Here is a 9,823-nt window from a genome sequence, read left to right on the forward strand (position 1 = left end):
GAGGGATTAGGCAGAGTTGATGTGCGATTTATTTATTTCATTATTATTATATTTTTATTTTTAAAGATATTTTGAATAATTTTAAGACCAAAAAAATCCTCCTTACACCTGACATAATTCGTGACGAATTAAATAAATTATCAGATAAAAAAATTAAAATCTATGTGTAATTTAATTACAAAGAATTTATGGTAGTTACTTTGTTTTTTTTTTTTTTAGATTACGCACCGGATATCACGTGTTCGTTTTACTTCAAAGGGAGCGTAAATTTAGGAGTTTAGGAACGGAAATGAACCCGAAAGGGTTTGAATATCTAACCTCGTGAAAGGCATTTTCGCAACTCGCACTACCACCTGAACCACACCCTGAGGGTAATTTATGGTAATTACTTGAAATAATGTATGATGATGATGAATAGTTCGTTATTTTCATCACAAATAATATGTAATAATCAATTACAAATTATATAAAATTTTTTAGATCATGAATTTAGAGTTTTTATTTTGATTACGAAAATTAAGCATTTATACTTGATATTGAGTGGGGGCATAGAGTAGACCTAGAGATGCACTAGTATGAGAGATGAGAGTATGAGACCAATTGGACTAATGCTAGATAGACTAATGCCTAATAAGCATAGACATGTAAAATAATCCATGAATTTAGATATTAGTTTTAACAAGTTATCGAATAGTCATCGGATAAAACCTGATATCCTCTGATCAAGCATATCCGACTTATTTAACATGCTAATTAATTATAAAATTGATTTAACCAAGTAGAATTGTGTCTAGATAAATATCTTTTTATCCTTTTTTTTTTTTTCTCTCTCAATCTAATCCTCGTGTGACAAAACATGTTAATGCTAGCAAATGTCTCATGTGATCCATTATAAGGTTGCTTTTATACTCAAGTCAATGTCAACCCAACTCGTTTATGTAATGAGATATGAGAATTTGGATCGGCACCCAACGGGTTATCCATATTTAAAAAAAAAATACATATTTTAACTAATATTTGTTGAAATAATATGAAATAGAAAAATAATAAATAGCCAAAATAAGTGTTGTTTTTAAAAAATTTCAACTCTTTGTTAAATGTTAAACAAAAATAATAATAAATAGGTACTTTTTAGAATTTTAATTAATCATATTTGTTGAAATATTAAGCAAGAAATTAACATAAATAAATTTTGCATTTATTAATGGATATCTGTCTATAAATAAATAGGTTTATATGAACCGAACCTAACCCGTTAGAGGCTCAAAGAATTAATCCACTTTGTCAACTCTATTGAAGTTTGTCGGATGGCAAAATAGTTAATGTGACTTAAACAAATTAATCCAACTTTACCCATTTTATAAATGGGTGAGTAAAATATAAACCTTGACTCGTCAATTAATTTACATATATAAATGGGTATTCACAAACAAAAATACATAATAAATTTATTCCTATAGTATTTTGAAGTGTGAATTTTTAAACTTTGATTTATATTTGTACGAATTTGAAAAAATATAATTATATATTACATTTTATCAAATTCACACAAATCTAAATTTAACGTCCAATTTCCATACTCCAAAAAAATAGTCAAAATTTTTATATAATATTACATCAAATGTGAGTTATATCATCTTTCTCTTTAGTATTTCAACACATGAATTGAATTTATTTATTTTTTAAATAGCACCCATTTCAATTATTTATTATTTTTTATCATTAATATTTCAATAAATATGAATTAAAATTTAAAAATAGACTATTGCACGGTGTGGCTATAGTCGCCTATGGATCATATTCATGAATCACAATTTTATGGGAATGAATTCAAGTTGGACTCGGGTCATTGACAAGTATCAAGTGAGATGTAAATCAAACAACAACTTAATGAGTTTCTACCCAACTTACTTTAACCCATTAAGTAAATAAGTCAAGTTCAAATTGACATAATTGTAAATAAGTCAATGTATGTCAAAGTCAAACCTATTCTAAAAGAGGTAGGTCACCAATAAACCATTAAATATTGACCCATTTTGCCAGTTCTTGAAGTTTGACTAACAAAAAAACAAACAAACCAGCATGATCAAGTGAAAAGGGTACAAGTCCACTATTTAATATTGAAAAAGTAAGTAGATTTTTGAATCTCAAAAGACTTTGGGAATCACTAATGCTTAAGTTAGGAAAAAAGTGAGGTTTAGATTGAAATGGTTAAAAAGAAAGGTTAAGAATGAGATGCTTACCTCCTCTCGGATATCATTTTATAGTGGTGGACGCATGCCCTCCTTTAATTTCGTATTAATATGTGCATTATTATGTTAATGAGATGAGATTATGGATAATTCAAGGATACTTATGCGGGGCATTAATAGTGATTTTAGTGCCGTAACCCCTCATGAATGTGTGTATTGATCTTGGATATATCAATTGGGTTAATATATTTTGTTTAAATTTTGACCCTAACATATGCTAATTTGTTAATTTGTAATAAAATTTTGATTATAAAATACTATTAATATGCATTTTATATTTTTAATTTATGTGAAAATTTTAAAATATACTTAGTCTGGGAATATTCATAATAGAATATTATTATAATATGAAAAAACAAACAGTGATATATTGCAATATTTCAATATTAAATTTTATTATACTACATCGTATTATTATATACATTATATACTATTATAAAATTATTATTGTTACAATATATTATTGTCATGCATTTTTTTATAATATTTATAGTAATAAACTATCATAAGATTGAAAACATAAAATAATTATATATATTATATCATAATACTTTAATATTGTCATATTGAAAATAATGATACTATAACTGACCATAACATCATATTTATATTATGATATATATTATAATATTATAAGACAATAACATATTATCATAAAATTATAAGAATATTTTCTCTAATATTATAAATGAGATTTTTCTTTCGTGTCTTCTTCTAGGTCCCATTCAGAAGTCAAAAAATATTAAAGAAATGAAAGAAAAATATTGAGAAAATCACATTTTTATGTTTGGTTATCAAGGAAAGTGAGAATGAAAATAAAAAAAAAATTATTCCAAATTTATGAATAAATTTTTTATTTTTCACATTAGTAATATTTAGTTTTTCCTAATTTTTAGTTTTATTAAAACAAACTTTTAATTTTAATAGTATTTGATAGAGAATGAAAATATAGGGAAAAGATGAGTTTACTCCTTATTTTCTTTTCCTTTCCTTTCGTTTCCCCAAGTAAATTTTTTTATCCAAACGGGTCCTTAAAAATATCAAATTTATCCCTATATATACCAATAATCATCCCAAAATACCCCTTTAACAACCTATAACTATTCCAAAATACTCTTATAATTATATTAAATTATCCCTTTAACAACTAATAATTATCTAAAAATACCTCTTTAACTATTTATAACTATCCTAAAATGCCCTTATAATATTTTTTGTTATTTTCTTTATAATTTTTTAAAATATATATATAAATTCATGGACCATGATCTATACACATGAATTAAACGCTAATATAAATTAAAATGCATTTATATAGTTATATTTATATAATACTTTCTATAATATATTTTTATAATAAAAATTACAATAAAATCAAAATAGTAAATTAAGAAATTAGTTAAATAGAGGGGTTTCTCCTACGTCGTGTCAAATTGGTATCGAAAAAAGAAATTACTCTCTTGTCATTTTTTTTCCCTGTAAAATCTCGTCAGAACAAAAAAACAATATACAGGACAGGTAGAAAGAGTTCTTTGTCTCGACTATACAGTATATCATGGCCACAGCTAGCTCTATATTATCATAATTAAAATTTGTTGGTATCTAATCTTATAATTCATCTTAATTAAGAGCAATATGTAGTTGGGCAACCACCCTCACAATTAACTAATAATTCAATATAGGTCATCAACTTAGGGCAATAATGGCAATATATTGTCCACGTACGGACCTTATTTGCTTTCTTTACTTGATGAAGCACTCCTTGTGCATAAAATTCCAAGGTGCTTCACTTTCATTTTCTCTTTTTGAGGTCTCCCCTACTCTTTAGAAGCATGTCCTTTTCATGCTTATGAATTTATCTTCTTGTGGGCCATCTTTGTCTTTAGGGTTTTTTCATAGTTCTAAAATTCGATCGGATCGATAATTAAAGTTCTAAATTAAGATTTTTATTTAAAAAAAAAATTTACTAAGATTTATTCTTCAATTTTATTTGTACCGTCCGTCTTTGGGTTATTCATTAATTAATTCATTTGTTTTAATATTTGATGCATAAGAATGAAATTCAAATTGAATAGATTATTTTATTTCTGCATGTTTGTCATCAAAGAATATATTATCAAATTTTGTCTGCTTCCAATATATAAACTATTATTTAAATTTTCTAATAGAAAAAAAATAGAAAACCAAGGAGAAAAATAGAATTAGAGAGCATTTTTAAAATTGCATGTTGAACGAACTATGAAAATGCCTCTTTTTAAGTTGTCGTTGCATTAATTACAACCAAAAAAAATATAAAAAATAAAAAAATTTAAAAAGTAAAGGGTTGTTAAAACTTAAAATGTCTCCAAATGTAATAAACTTTAAATTTAAGATATAAGTAACATAATGTCGGTGACCTAGTTAAAAACTATTCAAGACAGAAAAATCTTCGTTTACCTAACTCTAACGTAATATTAATTATAAGATGCCAAATCTATTTTTATAATCTATATCGATTGAAAAAAACTTCTCCTATTCTTTCACTTAGGATAATAAAGTTGTAATTCAATTTGTAGCACTCAAAAGGCTATAAAATCCAACAATCCCCACATCGTTCAAATTGCTAGATAGATAAAGAAAGTATAATAAATAAACAAAAATGGTCAGATAATAGCACAAGATGTAATAGCCCAATCAAATTGGTTCAAGTGGTAAGAGCGACTTGTGACTTTAGTGGCCCCAAGGTCACGGGTTCGATTCCCCCTTGAGAGTTTACCCCAGTGAATTAGTAGGGATGCGTCAAAGGGCGGGCTTCTTTCATCCCCCGGGTTTGATGCCACACTATAGTGTCCAAGGTGACGCGATGGTGGCTCGAGTCTTCTGATTATCAAAAAAAAAATAGCACAAGATGCAATATCTTTTTTTTTTTTTTCTAGTTTGAATTACACTAACCTTATGTTTGGATTTGGATTTACAAGATAGGATTTGTATTCAAACCAAAATCGAAAATGGATTGTATTAGATTTAAATAAGATGTAATATAAAATTATATTAAATTTTATTTAAACCCACTTGAATATAAACCTAAGGTTTGAAATACATACTCTCAAACGTAGCGTAATAAGCTTATACAACTTACAAGAAACTTGGTAAATATAAAATATTTTAATGAAAATTTGTTAATATGGTTTTTAGTTAGCATATTTAAGAAATGATTCCCAAACATGAAGCTTCCAAGTTATTAGTAGGGGTGAGCATAATTTGTGTTTAACTGAATTAACCGACCGAGTTCAGTCATTTGGTTCGGTTAATATATAGGTCCGGTTCGGTTCGGTTTCAAATTTGGATAATTTTGGGTATTCGATTTTCAATTCTGGTATGGGGAATTTTTAATTCGGTTAACCGAATTACCCAAATTACTAATTAATGAATAATTAAATATAAATTAGTAATACTAATATATGACATATGTTAAATCTTAAATGTTTAATGTTTTTTTACTTTTTAAAGGCCAGTTGCTAGGGTTCCTACTTCCTAAATCCCTCTTCGGCTCTTCCCAGTTCCCGTCCCTCTTCCCTCTTGAGTCTTGGCCTTAGGGGTGAGCATAATTCAGGTTTAATTGAATTAATCGATTGAGTTCAGTTGGTTCAATTCAGTTAATACATTGTTTAATATCCCTATTTCCATTTAAAAGGTGGATATTTGAATTCTCAACTTGTGGAAATTACCAACAATTTTTCAAGAAACAAAACAAATCTTAGTTGTATTCTAAAATTTTAAAAATACTCTAATTATGAAGTGATGTACACATAGTTAAACAATATAAGTTGACCCGTTTTGTATGCATTGTGAGATTATTATTGTTGTTTTATTGTTATTTGATATAGCCAAATATATCACCTACCATAGGTCAAGAAGAAACTAGAGTGCAGCATTAATGAGGGCAGTTACTGCCCAAGTCAATCGCCTAGCCGGAGCAATTGATGCCTGCGCTATAATAGCCAAAACAATTCACACTGATGCTGTAACGGTCAAGAGTGATTCACGTCGGGCGCCATAATGGCAAAGCTCCAACAGGTCAAACCTCGTCACTATAAAAGGGGGTAATGCTAAGAGGCAAAGATATTACATTTTAACCCAAAATTCACTGTTGCTTACAACCTCTCTAGAGTAGTCTCTTACTTAGGTATCAGAGAGATCCCCCGGAGTACACCTCGGGTCCTTCAAGCCACCTATTTTTCTGTCCTTTTTAGGGGATCGAGATCGGAAGGTTCACTGAAGGTCATACAAAATTTTTATTCTGCAACAGTTGTTGCCGTCTGTGGGAACACTTTCTGAGAGTTTTTTTTTCATACCTCCGATCTTCGATCCTTGAAACATGACAATGACCACCAACTCACGGTCAGAGCGTGTTGTGGGTGATCAATCACCTTAGTCCATTCAATCCACACCCGAAGACCAGCCAGGAGTGACAAAGGAGGAATTCCTGATCTTCCAGAGGAGAATGGAAGACATGGTAGCCTCCCAGAAGAAGGAGGACATGTTCAACATAATCCTACATCAAAAGGGTTATGAGGGATTTGCTCCCCCACATCAATCAGAAAATCTAGAGTCACACAATAAAGTGGCGAGCCCGAAGAAGAGCAATGGAAAAACCGACCCAGCAAAAAAGGTGGAGGACACGAACAGTATAAAAATCATTGAACAATAATCGAACGAGCTAGAGGAAAGGATAAAAAAGATTGATCAAATAGAAAAGATGATGAAGGAGGCCCACACCAACCCGGTTGACTTTTTGAGTTCGATATCTGTTTTGATGCTGACAAAGCACGAGTTACTTATGTGCGTATTTAGTGATTGAACAGATTATAATTCAACACACACATAAATGGACTGGAAATGGAAGCCAGAAGGGATGAGAAGACTATACACTCAGGCGCTTTCCATGGAGTCTTGAAGAGCAAAAGGAAGACAAAGAAATTTGTTTTTAATTGTATATGCATTTATTTTAATCATTTGGTTTGTAATAATGTATGCATCTGCATGATATGGTTATATGCTCAGACAGGACCATAGTTTGACCATAGGGAACCAAATGACCTTAGGGCACCTAGAGTTTAACCAAAAGCCCTTTTTATAAAAACTAAAATTGAACAAAGGTTTTGGAACAGCTTTAGGCGACTTCGATCAACCTTTGGTCAACCGACGTTGGATTTGTGGGCAAAATAGTAAATTTCAATGCCCTCGGTCGATCAACCATTCGTATGTTATAATCCGATGGTCAATCGAAGCACTATTTGCCTGGGTCAACTTGTTGACCACGGCTCGGTCGACCGACCATTTTGAACTCACCTTCCACAATCGACCGACCCTAGACTTGAATTTTTTCACCTTCCACGGTCAACCGACCTCCTAGTTCAAAAACACCTTGGTTGACCAAACCATATGAGTAGTTAACCAGCCTGTTGCCTTGGTCGACCGAACCCATGAAGGGTTTCATATCGCCTTTCGTTAGGTCAACCAACCTGCTTCTTGGTCAACTGAGCTTAGGCTCAGAACTCAAATATTTGGCTTGGATGGTCGACTGACCAACTCCTTGGTCGACCAAACCTCTTGGGTTGGATTAATTTCCAGTGCCTAAACACGCTTAATTTTAAATTAAGTATTTTAAAAATACTGAGTGTGTCCCTAACGATCATAATTTTTTAAAAAATTATAAATACCCCTTCATTACTCTAAATTAGCAACTTTGATTAGCCCACATTTTTTTTTCTAATCCATTGTTAATAAAAGTTCTCCCAAAACGTTTTTGGTTAATTTAGGTATAATTCCAAGAGGAGGGGTGAATTGGGTATTTAAAAATATTTTGGTATTTCAATCCTTAATTGAAAACCCAACCATACATTCACAAATTTGGATATATACCGATTTCAGTATTATGCAACTAAATTGATTTACTTAGTGGATATCTCAATTAATTAAGTATTATCCAATTATTCTCACGTATTTTAGATATTCATATATATCAATATTTGACACATGCACATCAGATATAATATGAATATAAGTGCGGAAATATAAAGATATAGAGAGAGCGCAGACACCGAATTTTAACGAGGTTCAGCCAAACCTGGCCTACGTCCTCGCCTTGGGCAAAACCCTAAGGATTGCACTAAACCACTCCTTTAACTAGGACGAAGCTTCCCGTTACAAACCCGTTGCTTACAAGAAGCACAATTTCCTCTTACTCCGCTACTTACAAGAGGCACAGCTTCCTCCTACCCCTCTGCTTACAAGAGGCACAACTTACTCCTTTCCGGTTATAACCCAAACCGTTAATACAATAGATTGATGAAATTTCTGAACACTCAGATGCTTCTGAACAAGCTAATGAGTACAATAAAAATTCCTAAGACATATTCATATGATAAAACTTGAAGCTTAGTATGTATGCAACGATGATATCGTTATATGAATGATATGCTTCACAAATCAATCCTTTAAATCGATATCTCCCAAAAATGATTTTATAAATAAATGCTTTAGAGAAGCGTATGGTTCGATTTCAGAATACTTTGTGTAAGATTAGAAAATAAGATCCTTTCAAAAATAATATTTAATAATGCTCAAATCTATATTCTTGCTATCTCAATTGTGCACCCATCTGCTATGCCCACCTTGCTGCCCATCAGATGGGGCAGTTTATGAAGTTTGAGGATTCCTCAGAAACTTCTTCAGGACAGAGAAACATCACTCCAGAAGGGAATATCCTGGTCCCAGAGCTTCCTAGATTGCATGAGAATGTCTAGGGTTCTATGTTCTTCTGTTGAATTGATGATAACATCATTTTTCGTAAATATTGGTAAGCTCGGCTAGTTTTTTAACACTGTATAGTTAGGCGGCACAGAGATGTACACAAAGAGGCAATCCCTTCTTTCTTTTTGGTTGAGGTGTGGGGTAGAGAGAATAGATGGACGGATACAATGACTTGATTTAATTTTTTACAATTTAGATATCCTAGTTTGTTTCAAGGTTAGCGATTCTTACCAAGTGGCGAGTTTGCATATTTTAATTTTCTCCTCCCTATGTTTACCTAGATGACAATGGTCGGAATAGCTTTTTATTTGATAATTGGAAATATGCAGTGATTTAAAAAAAAAAATCTATATTCTTGCTATCAATAATCTATAAAGTTTAATCTTTGAATAAATATATGACTTTGAATATTGCAAAGATTTAAACACTATGTTTCAAAAATAATATCCCTCAAGAATATGTATTTAGATGCTCTTCGTATTTGCAATCAAATAATTCTTACACTAATCAAATAGCAAATCTTTGAATGAATATATAATTAAAACTTTCTTCAAGATTTTAGTTTTTAAACAAAAACTTTTCTCAAGTAGTGATCTTTCACAAAAGTATATATAAATAATAACTCAAGATCAATCTCTCAAAATGAATATTCAAGAATAAGTTTGTGAGATGAAAAAGTCTTTGAGCATTATGCAGATCTAAGTTCTTGCTATCAAATAACTCGTACGACTAAATCTTTGAATAAAAATATGACTTTGATAATTTCAAAGATTTAA

The sequence above is a fragment of the Malania oleifera genome, chromosome 4 (genome assembly GCF_029873635.1).
Source record: "Malania oleifera isolate guangnan ecotype guangnan chromosome 4, ASM2987363v1, whole genome shotgun sequence".
Classification (NCBI taxonomy): domain Eukaryota; kingdom Viridiplantae; phylum Streptophyta; class Magnoliopsida; order Santalales; family Ximeniaceae; genus Malania; species Malania oleifera.